The 22,540-nt window shown below is 45.7% G+C and overlaps 2 long non-coding RNA genes across 3 annotated transcripts; one reads left to right on the top strand and one right to left on the bottom strand.

Moving 5' to 3' along the window:
• Positions 1 to 4,409: 4,409 nt before the first annotated feature.
• LOC140697474 (uncharacterized) lies at positions 4,410 to 20,655 on the bottom strand. The gene is made up of 4 exons (XR_012074614.1): positions 20,371 to 20,655; positions 5,699 to 6,157; positions 5,292 to 5,381; positions 4,410 to 4,632 (listed from the first exon to the last, which is right to left on the bottom strand). It is a non-coding gene; the product is annotated as an uncharacterized lncRNA (long non-coding RNA).
• LOC140697475 (uncharacterized) lies at positions 9,255 to 19,029 on the top strand. Of its 2 annotated transcripts, XR_012074616.1 has the most exons (3): positions 9,255 to 9,553; positions 12,168 to 14,806; positions 15,168 to 19,029. It is a non-coding gene; the product is annotated as an uncharacterized lncRNA (long non-coding RNA). The 2 variants fall into 2 exon arrangements; XR_012074615.1 differs by having other exon boundaries at positions 12,168 to 19,029.
• Positions 20,656 to 22,540: the final 1,885 nt, after the last annotated feature.

The following is a 22,540-nucleotide window of genomic DNA, read 5'->3' as shown; positions in this document are numbered from 1 at the left end:
GGGGACCCCCACCTGGGTGTCAGGAGGGCGGTCGTGATGGGTCAGGCTTCCAAGTTGACTTTGGGGTACAGCAAAGAGATTTGAAGAGCTCCGATTCCACAGTACACATCGTCCAGTGACATATGTGGCCAGAAATATCCAGGCCAGGTGCCCAGTGGTTGGCAAAGTGGGCGGTGGGGGGAATAGTGTTGTGAGTTTTCCCAGGATGGACTCAGGAGCTCGAGTGAATCCCGTCCAAGGCAGGGGTAGCTGGCCCCAGGGAGCACTGACAGACAGTTGTCCACCACCGCCCAGTCCCTCAGTGGTGGGAGGGCACCCTTGATTCTGTGTGACCTGATGGGCAAGAGCCACAGGCAGGCCCTGTGCCTGGGAGGGATGCAGTGTGGGCGGGGCAGCTGAACATAGGGATGCATGTAGGAGCGTGGGGTGCAGGGGGCACTCGAGTGGCTGGGACTGGGGTTGGCGTGGCCAGCAGGGCGGCCAGTGAGACCAGCATGGACCATGGGACCAGCCCTAGCAACTGGAATCTGACCTAGATTTTCCCTCTCGTGGTCAGGGGCCGGCACCCCAGACGGGGAGCGCCTGGTGAACTTTCACGTCTGGGAGGCCACAGGATGCTTTGGAAAGGATTCGGGGAGTTTCCCTTTGTCTCTCCTGTGCGCGCACACATTGTGGAGGCAGGTCCTGTGATGGTGAAGCGGAATTTGTCTCCTCCATCATCTGTTTCATAACAAACCGAATTTCGAGGGTCCTACATTGGGGCTAGACCTCCTTACACGACTTGACATTGTGTTAACGACTCAGACATTTGTATTCCTTAATTACCCTGAAAATATAATCTGTTCCATATCAAATCTGTTCTCTAAGATAAAAAGAAATTATTCTGCCAGAGGTCATGCTTAATGCAAGTGTGTGTGTGGTGTGTGTGTGAATGGCATGGCTTAGGCAAAATTAAAACCACTTATTTGTTCCTGGGATTAAGATGGATGCATATAAAGAACAAATTAATTTGGAACATGAACAAATGACGGCCACACCCAGGGCATTCCCTGACGGACATGACTTGATTTCCCCTATAAATCCTGACCCTGGGAGGAGAGGGGGCAGCAGCTCTGGGACACAGAGGTGGCCTTGACTTCCACCAAGGTCCCAGTTGTGCCTGGGCATCTGTCTCCAACATCTGCTAGAGAGGAAGAAAGTCTCTTTTATTTTTTCCTTTACTGAAGTCCCGCAGCAACAAGGCACTGAATTGGTCCCATTCTCCGTAGTTTGTCCTTTGTTTCATTTTGTTGTGTTTGGGATTTGTGTATACGTGGAGGCCTGAGGGGAGAGATACAGGTGGGTGTTGGTGCAGGGATTCTGGAGGGAAGAGTCGGTAGCCCCTGCCCACCTCCCTCACAGTTACCCAGGGAGCCACTCAAGTTCAGCATCTCTCAGCTAACAGTGACACCAGCAAAGTTGTGCTGGTGTTGTTGGAGCCCTTAGCTAAAGTGCGCACGGAGGTGGCGGTGCCTGGCCGCTGGTACGGAACAGCCAGGCAGGTCCCCAGGCATCGGGTTTGCCTCATCGCCCATCCCCGGATGTGCCCAGGCACAGAGTCACCCTCATTTAGGCCTCATGCTGTGAGATTGGAACAGCACATGGACTGTCAGCTGAGCCCTGCCTGTGCTTTAACAATGGATCTCTAGCAAAGTCATACAGCATTGGCCTGAAAACTCTCTGCCTTATTTTAGCGTACGTTCTATCCTAAAACTGTATCCGGCAGCGCCACCTGCCAGCGCGTCTTAGAAAACACAGACTCTTCCCTCAGTGAGGACACTTGTCCTGTCTCTTTCCGTAAGGCCTCTTTGACATCAGCCAGGGGGAGAACGCGGGCCCCCAGATGCCCTCATACTCCACACGCTTCTCCACTTATGTGGAGCCAACCCAGCCCCCAATGCCTGATCAGAGCCCTCCCGTGTCCCCGTCATGCTGTGCAGCGATGTAGGTGGTCACTGCTCCTTCCTGGGGATGAGAAGACATACAAGAACAGATTTCATTGAAAATGTGCGGGAGGCGAGATGGGGATCGTGATGGTTGGTGAGCAGTTGGCAGCCGCTGGAGCACGGGTGTCCTGGGCTCCCCCAGGCACTGACTTCTGTGGTTCCAGGCAGATCAGACTTTGGATGGGTTGGATTCCAAAACAGCTGGCAGTCGTTGACTAAGAATTGGCGTTTAAACAGAGAGGAAGTCCCAGACCAACCCCCAGGAGATCTCGCCACCTCTTGGGCTTTTAAAACATGTGCAGGGCCGCCTGCAGGCACAGCCAGGTAGCGTCCAGTCCGCGGGTTCTCACTCCCCGGGGCATGTGCATTGGGCAGTGGGCCCACCAGCAGTCACAACATGTTTCTTGCCTCCCACCAGCAACTCCCACGCCCGCTGAGGCCCGGGCACAAAGCACACGTCTCAGGGGATCACCCCCACGTCCTGGGACTCCTGATGAATAGACCACGATCTCTCCTGCTGGCCTGGAGCACCGGCACTCCCCGCCCAGGCATCAGTCCCATAGAGGCCTGTAGTTCTGCCTTTGGCCCTGGCGAAACCGTGGCTGCACAAGCCCTTTGCATCCAGCATCACATGCCGTGATGTTCCTAATTGTGTGTCACTTCCTTTGGTTTCCAAGACACGCAGCATGAGCAAAGGGATAGGCCCCGGTCACCACGGGTTGTCCGCCGGCTGGCCGCAGAGCGTCCCGCCATGGCGGGTCCTGGCCCCCATGCCTCAGTGGCTCCCGCACCCCTCCTGCAGCGCCCCCACTTGGCCCCGGCACCCTCCCCATCTCTCGTGCACACTGACCGCACACCACCCTGCACACGTGGAGATGATGTAAGGTGATCATGGCCACCTCTTAGCAGCAGATTCCACTCTCATTTAAGGTAAACCCAAAGCCCAATCTTGGGTTCTCTTTACGCACTGAGAAGGGTTTTGGGAACCCTTCAGCCCTTCCGTGTCCCTTCCTGGGCACAGAGTGGCCCGGGTGACACATCCTCCCATCAGTAGAGCTCACTGAGAACGCTTCTGAAGACATGGAAACGAGATGTCTGAATCAGGACAACAACTCAATATCACTGGGTAACTTTTCATGACAGATTTGTATAATCAATACGGGTCTATTTTTACGTCCACTGGACACTGTAGAGCACCTTCCAGTCTTTTCCAAGATTGTTAAATTGAGACAAGTCATTGAATAATTTGTCCTATTTTTATTTAGAAACAAAGTGAATGGACTGAAATGTTAAATGTGAATGTACATTTCTTAATTGCAACTTTTCTACTGAGTGTTTGCACTATACTTTCTGGAATTGTATTTAACAAAAATAAAGGAAAAAAATTGCTTGACTAAACTCCGTGGCCAATTTAATTGAAAAACAGATCAGTGTGTGCATGTTTTAAAGACACTCCTGTGTGTTTCATGTACCCTGTCATTTTCTACAATGCAGTCACCCTGTCCTCCTTCGGGGCCCTGGCGTGGGGTCTGCTCCCCTTCTGATGAGCAGCCCCATCTCGTGACAGGTGGGAGCAGTGGATGGGCATACTTTGGTGCTCAATTTTTGCACCTAAATGTGAGATTCCAGGGAAGAAGATTTGAATTATTTGTAATTCCTCATGACTAGTCTCTCTAACCAGTGTCTTCCCGCTATTTTAATCTTTTATAAAACAATAGGAAAAAAACTTGCCTGACTGAAATGAAATATGGAAGTTAGGGTCCAGCCTCACTGTTGGTCTGTGCCCCATGCAGACCTAGGGAGTCCTGGGCCCTTTGGGCAGATGGGGATAGCCACCTCCAGGCAGAGGCCTCGGTGAAACAGCACAATCCAGGGCTGCTGGGAACAGCATTTAGTAGAGTGAGTGATGGCTGTCATTGTGATTTAGGGAAAAAAACCCATCCCAGCCCAGAGTGGAGTGTGGGCTCTCATTGTGGCAGATGCTAAATCTCCTGCATCCTCAGAGAAAGTCAGTGGGTGCCTCTGTCCCCCTTGAGAACAGGTTAAGTTGTATCCCTGCCCTGGACCTTCCAAAGCTTCCTGCCTGATGACCCTGTGGGGTGGTGTGAAGCATGGTCAGGAAAGGAGCGCGGTCACCATGGAGACCTGAGAACTGCCAGTGGGGAGCCTGGACCACTGGGAAGCCGTGGACAGAGGGAGGCGCAGGATGAGACCCCAGGAGAACGCACTGGAGGAGAGGTGGGGTGCGCGGGTTCCACGCTCTGGAAGCGCTCAGACTTTTCTCAGGTTCTGTGTCGTGCGGGCGTGTGCGGGAAACCTAGTAACTGAGGGTGTAAGCCTGGGTGTGCTTGAGCTGTGACCGCCACGCGGCAGGCTCCATGGTGCTGCTGGTGAGTAGAAAGTATTCACCGGACACTTGTTAAAAATGGTAGGAAAGAGTTTATTCAAGGCTAGTGCCAAAAGGGAGAGAGATCAGACTCCACTCCAGATACAGCAAAGACAGCTGAGGGTTCTTGGCCACCGGGCAGAGTATGCGGCTCTGTGGATGGAGAGGTACCAAGAGGAGCTTGGTCAGGTATCGAGCACCAGGATTCTTGCTTCAGGGCAGCCAAGGACTTGGACATCACGGGTGGGGGATGAGGAATTTCTAAGAAGAGCCAAGATAAAATGGAACAAGAACAAGAAGTGTACATTGCCCTCCTAGCCCTATAAGGCTTCTTATAAACTTATGGACAGTCATCTGACGGGGTAAAATTGGAGGCCGAGAAACAAACCCAAACAGGTCAATGTGTAGGGCCTTAGCACCTAGAGAGAAGGCCTTGCACATCGGGAGGAGAGGCATGGAAAACTGTCCACCTGGAGAACACTGGCTCACAGAACAAGGGAATCCCCCTGGTGTCCCTTGGACGGTGCACTGGGTCTGGTGTCCCAGCCAGCGGGGCCTTTGAGCACAGGTCGCTGGCGGGGAAGAAAAGCGGGCAGGGGGATCCAGATGAGGGGAGCTGTGTAGCAACTTGCAGCAAGGATGCAGATACCAAAGCTTGGCCTGTCCGACAGGGAGCTCAGGAGGGATTCAGCTGCTGCTCTGGGAGGTGGCAGGAGGTTGGGGGGGATACCCCGACCCTGGCTCCTGAAGCACCCCTCCCTCCCTTCCTACTTGGGTCCCACACAGCAGCCCTCACTCCATCCTGCCTTGGCCTACCTGTGCCCCACATAGACCCCGATGCTTCCCTCCCCATTGCCCAACCTCGAGCCTGCCTGCCTGCCTCCGACCATCCCCAGCATCCCCATCCTCCCTTGACCTACCTGCACCTGGGGCTCCATCCTGCTTCCCTGCTGGGGACTGGCCTTCTTGGATATGTGCATCTCCTGGCAAGCACTGGAGCCCTGAAGTACCTGAAATAATAGTAAGTTAAGGAAAAGAATAAAGTTCAATGATAAAGAAAATTTCTATACTTTTATTCATTAAATAATGTTTTTTACGTTTAGATATACAATATGCATATCTGTGTGCATATCATGAATATATTTTGGGTATTTTTGTAACAAAATTATAAACATTTTATTTCTTTAAAAAATTTAAGCATTCTGGCAAAATGTTAGCATTTAAAAATCTTTCTTTTAAGAAATCAAATAATATACAAATGCTTGAAGTTTCTTTTTCACCTTTCCTTTATCCCATTCCCTTCCTTCCATCCAAAGAGGTAACTTACCTGAAGTCAGTGTTGTTTTACTTTCCCAGCTGTTTTTTTTTTCCGCCAGTCCCGCGGCCAGGCGAGGGTGGGGCTCCAGCGAAAGCATGAGGGACGGGTTCCCCTCCCGATCTCAGAAGATCTCCCAAAACGGCAGCGGCGTGGCCAGCCTGCCCCTGCCTCAGGCGGCCCACGAAGCATTCAAAGCGCCCGCGACGGGGTACCCGGCGCTCGCGATTGGCTGAGCCGGACCAGCGCCCCTGGGCGGGGCCGGCCCCCACGCAACGGCCGCGGGTCCCGCCCCGCTGCTGAGCATGCGCGCAATCCCCACAGGAAAGAGTCTGCGCACACCGCCGCCCGAACTCCGTCTCTCGCCGCGGCTCCATCCTCTGTCCGCGAAGGCTTGTCGGCTCCGCGGGACAGCAAGAGCTGCGGCCGGCAGGGGCTGTGCGGACCCAAGGCGGCTGCGGTGGCGCCGGCCTGTGGAAAATGCCAGCAGGCTGCGCTTCTGTTCGTTGCTCCCCGCTCCCCCACCCCGGAACCCCCTGCGACCGCCGGGGAACAGCCCGCCCACGCAGGGAGTACCGCAGCGAGACGCTTCGGCGGGAACGAGGCCGACGGCCGGCTGTGCCGTTTGCGCCCTTGAGGTGAGTACGGCGACGGCGGCGGGGCGCGGGGCGCCGGAAGGAGGGAGGATGCGGTGGTTGCCGCCCCGGGTCCCCGCGTACGGAGGGAGGCCCCCGGGCCTCTGCGGGGCGGGGAGGGCGGTCGCCGGCAGTCTGGGCGCCGGGGGCCACGGCTGAGGGCGCGGGGAGCACCCTGGAGCCCTTGTCGCTCCCCACCATGAGCACCCAGGAGCCCTTGTCGCTCCCCACCCTGAGCACCCCGGAGCCCTTGTCGCTCCCCACCCTGAGCACCGCGGAGCCCTTTTCGTCCCCACACTCAGCAACCCGGAGCCCTTGTCGCTCCCCACCCTGAGCACCACGGAGCCCTGGTCGGTCCCCACGCTGAGCACCCTGGAGCCCTTGTTGCTCCCTATCCCTCCCCTGGCCCCAAAGCTGTGCCCCCTCCGCTTGGGCGCTCTGCTGACGGGCGCGGAAGCCTCCGTGGAGCTCGGGCCGCCGCCAAGCCCGCCCCGCGCCTGGACTCTCAGAGTCGCCCGCGGCCTGCCTGGCCAGAGCGGGCTGGTGCCCTTGCCTCCCGCTCCTGCCCAACTGATCTGACTCCTTTATAATTTGGAAATCTTCCATTCTCACAAGGTAGGTTCTTTTTCCATTATAGGAAATTATAACTCTCCTTTGACAATTTTGTTTTCTGGTACTTTCTTTGACGTGACAAAGGGATGATTTTATCCTTTGGAAAGTCTAAGCCAACCAAATGCATAGTGACATTTAGGTCCAAGGGCAAAACAATCAGTTTCTTCCTATCACCGATTATGCTGTGGACATGAAAAGCATAAAAGTTGCAAAGAGAGGCACCCTTCATTGCAGATCTTTAGGCTGCTTAGCGGCTCGTTTGGCTAGCATAGGAGTTACAGAGAAATAGGAAAGACATCGCCTAATGTGTTCTGAAAGGTGGCTTTTTGTACAACTGTATACTCTGCCCTTCAAATTCTTTCAGGTTGCTTTTATAAAATATAAAATTGAGCATGTAAATATATATATTTATGTATAATATATATTTTGTTGCATATAAATGTGTATATGTTGAATGGAACATGTCTATTATCCATTCAATATATCATCGCAATAAATGACCAGGAGAGAATTAGTTTCTGAAATAAAGATAGCCTATGAGTAGCTTTCTTTCTGGAATAAATGAAATAAGCTTTTCATCCTCAGTATATTTGCTTTGAAAATGGGCGTGACTTCCGCTTGTTCCCAGCTTTGCTGTTCCTTCTACCCCTCTGTGTCTCTCAGCGCCTGTCTTGTCTCTCTCTCTCTTTGTTTCTCTCTCCCTCTGCCTGTCTGTGTTTCAGTCTCTCTGTCTCTTTTCCTGGATGCATGTGCGTATCTGTGTATTTACGTGTTTGTATCATTAGGGCCCAGGGCAGGTCACTTCTGAAAATGTCTTGATGACATACTGATTCTTTTCATGTTGCTGAAGTAAAACTTCTTTGCAAGTTGTGTGAGCACTTTGGTGGGGTCAGCTGTAAGGATCGGCACTGCTGGGGAAGGGCTGCTGCGCCTGTGGCCCTTTGATGTGTCCTGCACACTGTTTCCCTGGAGAGGAGTGTCTGTTCTCTCGTCCCTCCGGGGGATCTGCTGGGGCCTCTGCCTCCTCACGTTGTCACCAGGGCTGGCTGTCACCAGGCTAAAGACCTGCCAGCGTCATGGTGACCAGTGCTGTCTCCACAGTGTGTCCATCTGCCTGTGTCCTCCCCCGAGAGGTCGAGCACCTCTAAGGCACACTGGCCATCTGCTGTGCCTCTCGTTGGAACTGCCCGTGTGTGTTGTGTTTGTTTAGAGCACTGGGTTTCGAGAGGTTTTTGGACCCCAGGGATGTGTAGCCTTTCTCCAACGTTGGGTTCTGAGGAACGCATCTTACGGGTCGTGGAGTGTCTTTCTGGCTATATTTCTGGGCTTTTGCTGGTTTCTTGATTTGCTAGGTTTTGTTTTTTCCCCAGGAAGAGCTAAGCATCTCCCTTCTGTCTTGTGGCTTTGGTGTGACAGGGGGAAGAGCAGTACCTCTCCTGAGGTTATGCACAGTTACTGAAAGGGCTTCATTTTGCACATGACATCTTTAGCCCACCTGGATTTCCCTTTCAAATGATCAAAATGCGATTTCAAGTGAAAACAAAAGAAAACATCTCCAGCCCCCACTTAAGCCACAAGGGCAGGCATGCAAAGCCACCTTTCCTGTGGCTTCATTGACAGGGAACACCCAGGAGAGGTAAAGACACCCAGAGGGGAAGAGGACTCTGGGCTGTCAGGGGCTGGGGTGGTGGTGGGGAGTGCGTGCTCTGGATCCAGGGTTTTGCTTTGAAGAAAGGAATGGTGTGAGCCTGCGTGGTAGTGATGGTCGCACGGCATCGTGAAGGCACCTAGTGCTCCTGAATTGCACAAGTTCAGAGGGACAAAGTCTATATTTTATTAAAAGTATCTTAAAAAGGCAAAATAAAGGATGCCATAACCGATATGAAACAAACAGAGGAAAGTGAAGAAAAACGAAACACAAATCACTCCAGGGGAATGGAAGTCTAGGTTGGGTGCTGGAGGGGATTCATAGTGGGATTTTTTAGAAGAAGGTGCAGGTGGGCACAGAGGGGGCTCAGCCCCAGTTGCATTTAAAGAGTAACCCACCTTCCTTTTTTCAGGTCTCTTAAGAAGACGTGGATCGCTTAAAAGGATTGGCAGTTACTGAAAATATGAGAGTCCCTTAGTTTTTGTAGGACCATGGTCGATGCATGGAACACTTAGAGAAGATCATGGAAGTGAATGAACTGACCGATAGGGAACTGAGAGTTCTTATATATTAACTAGCATTCTTGCAAACTTAGCAAAGCTGTACCTCCATGTGTATTAGCAGTTAGGTGCAGTTAGCACCAGCAGATTTATAAAGAAGAATGACCGTTTACATGGGTTTTGTGAAGAATGATCTGCAGTCTTCAGCTGAATACTGAGGTTACGAACAAACCTTGTACTGTTTCCCTAAAATGTTTCTTTGTCTGCAGGGAAGTTACTTGTATCTTCATCTAAATCTCAGAGTCAGATGAAAATACTGCTGATGAGTGTTTTTGATGAATATTGAGGAATATTGGTCAAACTGAGTGAGAAGCTTCTGCCTGAGCAGTCAGCACTGGTCTCAGTGCCCCTGCCTGCGCACCAAGACCAGCTGTGACTAGAGATGGAATTCCACTGTTGCTCAAACTCCAAGGTTCTATTTTATTTAATAAATAATTGTAATTGTTCTCCTTTGAAAAATTAGTTTGTGTTATGCCCCCAAAAGCTATATTTAAGATTTATTATTTCTCTTATATGTTAAGTACTGTTAAAGGGAGGGAAAAGCAATTTGTAAAGTTTTTCCTAGTTTTTTATTTTATACGTTGTTTCACCTTATCAGTTTACAGGAACTAAGTAGAGAATTCCCTTGTTTAGTCCAGTTATCCTTTCACTCTTACCCCTTCAAAATTTTAACTAAGTTTTAGGGTCTTTCCTCCCTGTTCCTTTATACAAATGTTAAGTACAAGTTTCAGGGAAGTTTTTCTACATAAATTCAAATAACTGGGGAAAAGAAAACCTACTTACCTTCTTATTAATGAGCAACAAGCAGGGGATGATTCGTGCAGGAACTGGTGTTGACTGGGTGGCATTCACAGGAAACTTGACTGTGCTCTGAGAAACAGTCTCAGGCATTGCCATTTGATCAGCCAGCCTTGTGATATTGGCTCACAGTGTTTTTACAAAATCTTCATCAAGCCAATAATAACATTTTTTGAACTCCAGAAATGTGAATTCTGCTTTGCTACATTTCTGGCTAAAAAGCTCATACACCCAGCTTTATAATTTATCAGTTTCAATATATACTTGGGCATGTATACCTGGGATCAAGTAGTTTTCAAACAACTTATTTTAATGATCAGAAAGAATACCGATGTTAACACCCCATTCAAAATTGCTGCTGTAATTTCTACCCAAAGTCTGAGAGTTTATCTTTACCTCAATTCAGGCTTAAATATGGTGCTAACGCTGATGGATGCGTACTGCAAAGCCGAGTTCATGTTCATATTAGGAAATGATTTTGGGAACTCTTACAGTAAGACTAGGCTGTGATTTTTCTCTTTCACATATCTAGAAAGGCTTGCCTCAGAAAAGACTGATACACTTCAGCAAACAGGATATACTCTAACTGGCACCTGGTGGTTCATGCACAGCTGTGCATTGGGCCTTTGGCAATAGCAGGTCAGGCCCTTTGGAGCAGGGAAGGTGCCCACACCTGTGCCATGCTGGCTGGAGTGTGGCCTGCATGTCTCTGCAGAGCTAGGGGCACAGTGCCAGACACTGGAAAACCATTCTTGTTCCCTCAACCATTATTTCCTTGTAGCAAAGTCATCCAGCTTCAGCTTCGTGTAGTGTTTTCTGACTTCACCTTTAAACTTATCAAAGGTAATTGTGAAAACGGTGTCTTATTAACATACAAACAGAATAAATAAATAAATAAATAAATAAATAAATAAATACAAACAGAAATGGCAATATTTATCTCCTGTGACTTAAGCCCAAATGCTTATAAACAACATTTATAGGCAGTGACACTGCTCATCTTATGTTATGGTTTAAATAGAAAGGAAACTCACAGCAGCCTTAATTTCCTGTGGGTAGGATTATCTGCACTGCTCCTAGTCCCTGAATTTTCAAATGAATAGATATTCTCTGTTTATGTGATACGAAAAAGGAAAAGTTTTCTTGCCTTACTGCTTTGGTATAAAGACAAAAAGCATGAGCACTATCCACACCAAAAAAAAAAATGACCTTAAGTCACATTGATCAAGGTATTCCTAAAGTTTGCAATGTACCAAAAATAGTCAAAGACTAGCAGAAATACTTAAAGAGCTCTAAGTTTTAAAATTTGAGATTGAAGATTTAATTAATGTTCATACTTTTTCAAGAAAGAGAATAAAGGTCAGTTTTGTTCCCCAAAATGAAAATTTTAAATAGAAAATCATAACAGCAGTGCTTAGGAAAATAGTTGGAGGTCATATTAGTTTTAATTATAATCATTAATTGCTGTAGGGTATTGATGATTGGGATCTCATGCATTTTGTCCACTGTAATTCTAACGTACAGTTGTATCACATACAAATTTTGATAAACTGGTAGGTTTTCACACCAGACAGATTCAAAGTAAAATTGTTTGCAAACATAAATCCATCGTCTTCATTTCTTTATATTTTCACCTTTGTAAGTGTTTACAGTTTGTTATCATTTGTTTTATATATCTGAGCATTTTGTGTCTAGCTGTAACAGAAATAAAGAGCCCTGAGGTTCTCAAATGAACTATGTGGACATATACGCATGCAAACTTCTGTTTTGCCAGAACAATACTTTTATCGTGGTGTTTCTGGTTTTTTATTGTGGTTATTATTGAAAAGACGATGTTTGTCTTCTAGCATTCTTATTTATAGGAGAGAGAAATATTCAACTTGCCACACTCTACCTTTCCCCTAATTAATTTAGCTTATATTCTCAAGTGGCATAGGGAAAATTCTGTCTTAATTTACTACCCTGTTTATTGAGTCAAGAGTCATGCAGAACCTCTTGAGGGCCAGGATCTGTGCTGAGTGTCAGAGGTCCTTTGATGAGGAAGACAACTGTGAGGAAGAGTGGCACAGACCCGGGTTACAGCACTGCCAGTCCCACACCCGGGAAGTGTCACCAAAAGACTGTAAACCACAGTGAATGGACCTGCTCATGTGTTTGAAGCACAGAGAGAAAGATCACTTGCAAAGTAGTGAATGTTCACAATGTTCTTTCTTTACTATATTTTGCAGGGCGCAGGTTCGGAGCCTGAGCAGCTTTAGCCCAGGGGAAGGAATAGACCGGGAACACAGTGGCTGGGGTTGTCAGAGGCCTGGAGGAAGCCGTTGAGGCTGTCAGCAAGTGCCCAAAAGAGTCAACACTTTATCTTTAATTGTCTTGGTCTTTGAATTCAAACCTTTATGGCACTTGTGAAAGCCTTGTTAGCTGGCTATGATTTCATTCATTTTTGTTCACTCTGATTCCAATGGCTGAAAGAATTAATATCTTGAAACTAATGCCACGATGTGGAATACCAACATTTGTTCACTAGCTTTAAGAATATGTGGAATTTCAAGTACTCAGAGTGAAAAGCATATGCAGAGGAAGCAACAGGGCGACCATCTGCAAGCCAGAGAGATGCCTAGAACAGATCCTCTCCCTTTAGGCCCTCAGGAAAAAAAATCAAACTTGCCAATACCTTGATTTTGAACTTCTAGCCTTCAGAACTGAAAAGAATTGTACCTAAAGAAAGAGGGCAAAGCAAGGAAATCTGATCACTAAGAAGAGACTACTGAATACTCATTTCGCCCCAGCCATCCATTTATCCTCAAAGACAACCAACTTCAGAAGTAACATCAACATGGCTGAGTAAGCCATCCCTCATTTGTGTCCCCCACCCCCAACAATTTGGCATCCACTTACAGACAAAAATGCCTTTGTGGGAGCTTTGTGAGCCAACACCATGTACCAAGCAATCTGGTAGGAATCTCATCCACCTGGGCATTGGGTAATAGACATACAGACCTAGGTCCCTGCTTGGACCCTGCAGTGGTCTGTGAACCAGCTCCAGTCCCACTCAGCTACACTCTGGAAACCCCTGGAAAGTTTTATCTTAGATAGTCACCATGGACAAGAAGGCTTTTGTGAAAGTCTGGGTTTCCAGTGGAGAATTTTCAGCGTGCCATTGAAGCAATAAAATTTAATGAGTTCAGATGCTTTGAAGAGGAGCAGTTTGATTTTACTCTCATCACCCCTCCCCTAAGGTGGCACAGTTCAGTATCAAGAGAGACCTCAACCTGTGATTTCTCCTGGAGGGGAAGGAAAGACTGAGTACCAAGCTTTTTCAACTATATTGGATGCTGCCAAAGAGACCCCTTTTTCTCATCCAGACTACTGAATCATGAGCTGCATGACCAGAGGGTGGAAGTTGCTAGAACAGCAGCAGACAGAACCTTTGGAGGGCATTGAAGGGTCACAGAGCCTACTGTTATGGTCCCATCAAGAAGCTAGCCCCACACCACTGGGGACACTTTACCGGTAGATCTCCTGACTGGCCCATGGAACCAGCAATGCCTCACCTACACAACACCCCCCCACACCCTGTGGCTGGCTCCTCTATGTGCTCCTGACAGCATCGAGAGGAAGCTTTGGCAGCTGGCTAGTGAGCATTGCAAACAAAGCCAGCCTGAATCTACAGGACAGGGAGAGACCACAGCGTAAGCTTTAGCCCCACTTTTTGGGAGGTGGAAGGGAGGGTGTCAGCACCCAGCCTTCTGCATTGCCGAATCAAGAGAAGGCATACCACAAGACAGCAAGAAGTGTGGAGCAGGCTTATCCATAACCGATCTGAGAAAGCCTCAGAATCTCTAGCCGGGCTTACTAAAATTACTTCTCTCCTGAAGCAGTTAGTAAACACTAGAGGAGGTGACTGCTACTTCAGATACAAAGACAACAAAGCAAAACATCAAGGAAATATGACCACAGGATTATGATAATCTTCTAGTAAATGATCCCAAAGTCATGGAGAGCTGTGATTTACCTGATAAAGAATTTAAATAAGTGTTTTTAACGTGTTGATCACCCACTGTGAATTGGGTGCCCCTGAGGAAACCCAACTGTCACCCAGATTTGGATGACCTGGCGATCAACGGAAACTCCGTGAGCTATAGGAATACACAAAGACAATTTGATGAAATCAGGAAAATACATGAACAAAATGAGCAGTTTAACAGAGATATTAAGGACCAGAAATTCTGAAGTAGAAAAATAAAATGAGGTGAAGAATATAATAGCATTCCTATCAGAACTGATCACACAGAATAAAGAATCTATGAGGTAGAAGATGGGAACTTTGAGATTATTCAGTCAGGAAAACAAAAAAGAATGATGAAAGCCTATAAGACCTATGGGATACAATCAAAAGAAACAACTTGCAAAGTATTAGCATTCCAGAGGGAGAAGGGGGCAGAAAGCTTATTTAAAGAAATAATGGCTGAGAAATTCCCAAATCTGAGGACAAATTTGGATATCCAAGTTCATCTATCATTCAAAGAGATCTTCTTCAAAATACGCTGTAATAAAACTATCAGAAATCAAAGACAAAGAATCTTAAAAGCAGCAAGAGAAAAGAAGTTTGTGAATTACAGGGGAACCCCTATACTGTAACTAGCAGACTCCTCAGCAGAAACTTCACAGGCCAGGAGAGAGCAGAATGGTAGTTTCAAAGTGCCGAGAGAAAATGGCCAACCAAGAACATTCTGCCTGACAAAGCTGTCCGTTAGAAATGAAGGAGAGAGAATTTCCCACACAAACAAAAGCTGAGGGAGTCCATCAGCACTAGATTTGCCTTCCAAGAAATGTTTCCAGGCACAATCCTCAAAGGGTATTTTTGGTAAGTTGATTATAGAGTTCTATTAGAAAATACACGAAAATGTTAAAAGCATATATATCCTTAACCCCACAATTGCACAGTATTTACACACATTCATCACATATACATTGTACACCTGTGCAAATATATATGTATAAGGAAATTCACTGCAGTATTGTAGTAAAAATAGAGTAGAAACAACCTTAAAATTCATTAGCAAGGACTAGTTAGATGACATTTATAAAACTAGCCTGTTTAAAAATAAAGTAGACCTGTAATTATTGATGCAGATTCTACATCACTATAGAACAATCTCCAAGATCTATTAAGTAAAAAGCATGTTTCAGGACAGTGTTTTTAGTCTTCTTTTTTTTTTTAACAGGAATGGTATATGTTTGTACCTGTACACACATGTGTATACTCACTGAATATTTCTGGTGGGCTACACCAGACACTGGGAAGAGTGGTGACATCTGAAGGACTAGGACTCAGGAGTAAGGGACCCATTTTCACTCCATGCTCTTTTTATTTGAATGTTCTCTGCCATATACATATACTGTCTTTAAAATTTTCTTGCCTTTTTGAGTCCATGTTTATTTTAATCAGTGTGAGTGTTAGAATTCTAGGTTTACTCTTAATCATTGCATTTTGAAAATTTTTAAATTTCACATGAAAAAATAAAATGGCATAAAGTCTCCTTCCCACCCATGACTCCAATCCCTGCAGTTCTCCCCAACCAAAGACAACTGCTCTTTTCAGTTTCCTATATAACTTACCAATTTGTGCATACACAGGCAAACAAATATATATTCTCATCCATCCTTTTTCAGAAAACTAGATTGTTACATAAATCTCCATATATTGCTATTTCCACTTAGTTGCATACCTTAGAACCAAAATCACAAGCCACAAAAGGAAAAATAGACTGGGCATTTTTCAAAATTAAGTACTCTTGTTCTTCAAAGGATACCATAAAAAACAGATGACCCACAGAATGGAAGAAAATGTTTGCAAATCTTGTATCTGAAAGGGGCTTGTATATAGAATATATAAAGAACTCTGAAAATGCTATAAATAAATGCTAAAAGAATTCTTCAGGAATTTCTAAAGGAATTTCTTTCAGGAAGCTGAAATGAAAGGATGCTAGTTAGTAACAGTGATAAAAAAATAAGCATATAGCCAAATTTACAATTCTCTAATATTCTAATATGGTGGTGTGCTAATCACATAACCCTGGTGTAAAGGTAAAAGGACAAGAGCATTAAAATAACTATAGCTATACAAATTTTTTAGTGAATACACAATATTAAAAGAGGTAAATTGTGACATAAAAATGTACAAGTGGTAAGAGTTTTCATATGCCATTGAGGTTGTTATCAGCATAAATAGACGGTTACATCTACAACATGTTTTATGTGGAACTCATGATAACCACAGAGCAAAAACCTACAGTAGCTCCACAAAAGATAGAAGGGAATCAAAGCATATCACTATGGGAAATCAGCAGCACACAAAGAAAGGCAGCAAGAGAGGGAGGAAGGAGTAAGAACAACACAACAGCTAGAAGACAATAAAATTGCATTAATTCTTACCTATCAGTAATGACTCAAAATGTAAATAGATTAAGTTCTCCAAACAAAAGACATAGAGTGGCTGGATGGGGGGAAAAAAGCAAGAAAATAAACCAAAGACCCAATTATATGCTACCTATGGAGATTCTTCCAGCTTTAAAGACACACATAAGCCCATGGTGAAGATACGGAAAAAAATATTCCAGGCAAGTAGAAACCAAAGAGAGCAGAGATAACTATACTTAAATCAGACAAAATAGACTTCAAGACTTTAAGCTAAAATTGTACAAGAGACAAAGTGGGTCACATATAACGATAAAGAGGTCAATTCAAGAGAATGTAACAATCAACTGTGTAACAGCGGAGCACCCAAATATATTAAGAAAATACTAATAGATCTGGAGAGAGAAACAGACAACACTACAGTAACAGCTGAGGACTCCCACTATCCCACTTTCAACAATGGATGGGCCATCCAGACAGAAAATCAGTAGGGAAACATTTGAACTACACTTTGGACAAAATTAACCTAACAGACATATATGAAGCAGTCAATCCAACTGCAGCAGAGTACACATTCTTCTGAAGTGCGTACAGAACATCCTCCAGGATGGATCACATGATAGATCACAGAACAAGTATTAAAAACTTTAATAAGACTGAAACCATACTAAGTATCTTTTCTGACCAGAATGGCATCAACTAGAGATGAGTAGTAACAGGAGGAAAACTGGAAAGTACACAAATACGTGAAAATTAAACAACACGCTCCTGAACAACCAATGAGTCAGAAAAGAAATCAAAAGGAAATTTTTTTTTAAAAAATCTTGAAACAAAAATGGAAACACAACATTACCAAAACCATTCATGGGGTGCAGCAAAAAAGTTATGAGGTAAGTTTATAGTGATAAACATTAATAAAAAAGAAGTCTCAAATGAATAAGCTAGCTTTAAATTTTAAAGAAGTAGAAAAAAATAGACTCAGCCCAAAGTTAATAGAAGGAAAGAAATAACAAATAGCAGAGCAGAAATAGAGACCAGAAAAAGCAATACAAAAGGTCAACAAAAGAGCTGGGTTTTTTTTTTTAAGATAAAATTGATAAACCTTAAGCTAAACTAAGAGAAGAATCAAACTCAGACATGAAAACGATGTTACAACTGGTACCACAGAAATACAAAGGATCATGAGACTACCATGAACAATTATATATACACCAACAAATTGGATAACCTTAAAGAAATGGATTAATTCCTAGAAACATGCAACCTACCAAAACTAATAAGGAAGAAATGGAGCCTCTAACAGACCAATAATGAGTTAGACTGAATCAGTAATTGAAACTCTTAACAAAATCCTAGGGCCAGATGGTTTCCCTGGAGCTTTCTACCAAACAGTTGAAGAAAAATTAATGCCACTCCTCAAACTCTTCCATAAAATTGAAGAGGGAATTTTCCTAAACTCATCCTGAGGCCAGCATTACAGAGAAAACTACAGGCCACTTCTGTGATGAATATATATGCAAAAGTTCTCAAAAAATATTAGCAAACCAATTTAATAACACATTACAAAAATCGTACACCATGAATAAGTGGGGTTTCTCCCAGGAATGCAAGGATGATTTAATATCCACTAATCAGTCAATATGAAATACCACATTAACAAATTGAAGAATGGAAATCATATGGTCATCTCAATAGATGCAGAGAAAGCTTTTGACAAAATCTAACGTCCCTTCATGATAAAAACTCTCAAGTACAGGGTATAGAAGAAAAATACTTCAACATACTAAGGCCATATATGAGAAACCCACAGCCAACATCATACTCGATGTGAAAAGCTGAAATCATTTCCTCTAAGAACAAGACAAAGATGCCCACTTTCACCACTTTTGTTCAACATAGTATTGGAAGCTCTAGCCACATTAATCAGACAAGATAATAAAGAAAATTCAAATTGAAGACGAAGAAAACTGTCACTGTAGATTGCAAATGACATGATACTATATACAGAAAATCTTAAAGATGTCACAAAAAACTTAAAAGTAACACAAAGTTTTAGAATATAAAATTAAAACACAGGAATCTATATACTATACACCAATAAACTATCAAAAAGAGAAATTAAGAAAACAATCCCATTTATAACTGCATGAAAAAGAATAAATCTAAGGATGTAAAAGATGTACTTGGAAAACTATAAGATATTGATGAAAGAAACTGAAGATAACACAACTGCATCAGAAAAATGAAATGTAAGACCCAAAGCCATAAAATTACCAGAGGAAAACATAGGCAGTATGCTCTTTGACATTGGTCTTAGAAATATGTTTTTGGATCTGTCTCCAAGAGAAAAAAAATCATTTGTTTTGTTGATAGTTTCCTTTGCTGTGTAAAAGCTTTTTAGTTTGATGTAGTACCATTTGTTTATTTTTGCTTTTTCTCTCTTTCTATGGGGACAGACGTACTAGCCTTACTGTGATTATTTCACAATGTATGCAAATGTCAAACTGCTACGTCTCACACTTGAAACAAATATTGTACATCAACTAAATTTCTTTCCCTTTTTTTAAGTGAAAGTTCAATGGCAATAATTTCATTATATATCAGAGTTCTTAAGAGCAGCAAATATGTGATGACCTAAGGAGTAAACATCTAAAATTCAGATAAACCAGATATTTGGTTTTCTTGTCTTTTAGAAATTACCTCTATCACATTTACAGTACTTTCCTAGTTAATTACTGTATTAAGTAGCTTGGATTTTACATGTAGACTGACTTTCTTGGATTTAGGGAAACAACAGCCGTCTTTCGTGTTGAAAGATCTAGTCCTGTGAGCTGTTTGAGCACCGGCAAGAATTCTTGAGTGAATTTCTGGGTGCCACTCCAAAACTGTCCACCAGAGGGACCACAGCTCTTCTTTTTCCCTTCCCTTCTAGCTCTTTTCCCTTCTAGTATTTTACTTCAGGCTGGAAGCCCTGGAGATGATTAATCGTGCTGATCGACCCTTGGAGCTACACCCAAACATATGCTCTGATTTTAAGCAGGCATAGCTTTACTAGGAACGAGTTGCCTATCACTCTAAAGAGATAAAGAGGAGGAGTTATGAAGTGTCCTGCAGGCCTGTTCCAAAATCTGTTTCCTCTTCTGTCCAATTTAAATTTCTCCTGAGCAATTTTGAAATAAAATTCCTTAAGATGGGTTGGGCTGAAAAGCAATATACATACTCTGTATAAATATAGAGAGTCTATTCTGTGCTAAAGTATGTATTATTTAGTCTTGAGAGAGATCTTCATTAACATTTTAATGTGTCTGAAACAAGCAATGTGAGATGTGAGCAATTTGAGATTCAGATGTTGTTTATCTTACCACAGCTTCCTAACATAGTTACCCAAGATGGTTCTCAGGAAAACCAGTGTTTTCCTTTTAGAGAAAAAGAGAGAAGGACACATTGAGTAAAGACACTAGATTCTTTGGCCAAAGAGATTTCCCCGCTTAGCAGCTAATAATGGTCTTCAGCCTGGGGTCTGAGCCCTAATGCTCCCCACCCGTGAGGAAACTCATTTAATTAAACGATTTATCATAATGGAGGCTGCGGGGCACTTAGGGGAGCCCATCTTCCGTCGCTGACTGTACAGACACTGTTAGGCACCCCAGAACCAAAAGCACCAAGTGAAGCTTGCCTTGTGTGGTTTGACCCCCAAGAAGCAGGAGAATGCCAGCAGGTGGGGCATCTATCTCTTCTGGGACCTTTCCTCTCCCCCCAGCTCTTCCCTCCCTCCCTCCCTCCCAGGCCACCTGGAGCACCTCCACACAAGGACAAGGCTGCACCCTCTTTCCCTGCTGCTTTCAGCCTGTGAACATCCCTGCTCTCACCAACCGGGATTTCCCATGTTACCAAGCCCAACCTGGCCTCCCAGCCACCCCCATCTGAGATGGAGAGAGTGTCCCCCTCCAGCCTCCACCCAGGGGTGAAGGGAGAAACGGAGACCCCAGGGGGACCCAGACGGCACCTCACCTCTGCCTTCGAAGCTCGTCCTTGCTGCTCTGGGCTGCACTGCACCCTGGCCCGCAGTGGCTGGGGGCCTGCCCCCCTCCCCAGCCCTCTGCTCCGTGCTTTCCTTCAGTCTGTGTGCTGCAGGAGCAACTCCCGGGTCAGCCTGGGCTACTCAGCCTCCAAGCAGTTACCAGTGAGGAGGAGGCCACCAGATATACTCCCAGGACTTCCCTTTTGCTTTAGCTCCACCTGCCACTTGTTTTCCACAGGCCTCTTTTATCTGCTTGATGTGTTTCAGGCCAACAGCACTCCTTATCACAGCAACACCTGAGTCCTTAATGCTCCCCACCCACAATGAGAATCATTTAATTGGTTAATTCATCATGGTGGAGGTGGCAGGGCACTTTTATCACTGGCTACTGTTGGGAGCTGAGCTTGGTAAGCAGACACCATTAAGTGCCTCAGAAACACAGGTGCCAGGTGAAGCCTCCTCGTGCCATTTGACCCTGAACATCAGGGTTGTCCCCCACCCCCACAGGTGGCCTCTTTTATGCCCAACAAACTCCTCCACAATACGGGTCCTCCCACTTTTGGTTTTAGGCACATGGCCTGCTTCTCAGCGGCAGTCAGGTCTCCCTGAAACCCAGCTCCCAGTCAGTCCCTAGCATCTGGCCTCATGTCCGTCTTTATAGTGTTGGTTCACCCCGTGGGGTCTCCTCATGCTTAGCTGGGGGCTGTCACCGGATCTGGGCAGAGATGTGGTCGGGGAACTCCCCAACCCTTCCCTCTCCCAGAGAGGCTTGGCCACCACAGAAGACGATGATGATGGTGCGGAGAAGGAGGATGCACCACACACATTTAATATTTCATTTCGCCTTTAGGATGCTATTACAGAGTAGGTAGACATAGCTCCACTTTTTAGATATGGAAACAGGCTCAGGGAAGGTCAAGTAACTTGCCCCAAGTCACATTAATAGTAAGTTTTAGATGGATTTAAACAGGAGCCTGGGCCTATAACACGTATTCCAGCTGAGCTCTTGGTGCCACTCAGCACCACCCTCCCTCTCATCCCACCAGCACCCTCTGCCTTGCTGGGCTCCAGCTCCTCCTGGGACCATTCCAGGGGTCTGCTCCCCAGGGCCAGACCAGTGCTGGGGGAAGAGCGCCTTGGCTCGAATGCAGATACTGCAGAGAGTGGGAGTGAGTGTGGGCTGGAGCAGGGGAGGAGAGGGGATACGCTTGAGGTGAGAAGCCAGCTTCATGGGTCACCTCCAGGGGCTTCTAGGCTCTCTGGCCTCTCCCTGCCCCTCAGGATCTGCCCTGGTGCCTCCCCTCAGCCCATCTGCTGCCGTTCTTGGCCACAGAGCCTTCCTACGAGAGGTGAGCACAACCCGTTCCACTGGACACGCAGGGCTGAGTCGTTCTCTTGTCTCACCCCACACTGCTGCTTTCTGCTCACGCCACCCCCCGCCATCCCTCCCTAAGCTTCATTTATTCGCTCACTCCTCAAATGCTGTGAGGTGCCAGGTTCTGGAGAGGCAGAGATGACTATAGTTTTTTCCTGAGGACGCTGTCACAAAGTACCACCAACTGGGTGGCCTAAGGCAACAGAAATGTATCATCTCATAGTTCTGGAGGCTAGAAGTCCCAAATCACGGAGTCATCAGGGCCGTGTGCCCTCTGAAACCTGTAAGGAGCATCCTTTCTTGCCTTGTCCTGCTTCTGCTGTTGGAATTCTTGGCTTATAGATGCATCACTCCATTCTCTGCCTCCACCATCATGTGGGTTCCTCCCTGCGTGTTTCTATCTTCTCTTCGTATAAGGACCCCAGTCATACTGGACAAAGGGCCCACTCTACTCCAGTGTGACCTCATCTTAACCAATTACCTCTGCAATGACCCTATTTCCATATTGGGTCACATTCTGAGGTAGAGGGGTTAGGACTTCAACACATTTTGGGGGGGAACATAATTCAATCCATTATACTGGGTAACAGGACCCCTGCCCTCGACAAACCATCCGAGTCATTGTGATGATCATGATCATTATCTTCAAGAGTGGGCCAGAATTCTCCAGCTTCTCTAGATGAGAACAGTCTGGCCTTGTAGTCAGGCCTGAAACCAAGGCATCCTGAGACAATGTGTGTCCTCGTGGAGGGGTGTCCTGGCCTTGATGGGAGCACAGGAGCCCA

Source organism: Vicugna pacos, chromosome 7 (genome assembly GCF_048564905.1).
Source record: "Vicugna pacos chromosome 7, VicPac4, whole genome shotgun sequence".
Lineage (NCBI taxonomy): Eukaryota > Metazoa > Chordata > Mammalia > Artiodactyla > Camelidae > Vicugna > Vicugna pacos.
The sequence above is the reverse complement of the archived record's forward strand: the minus strand, read 5'-3'. Positions and strand labels throughout refer to the sequence as shown.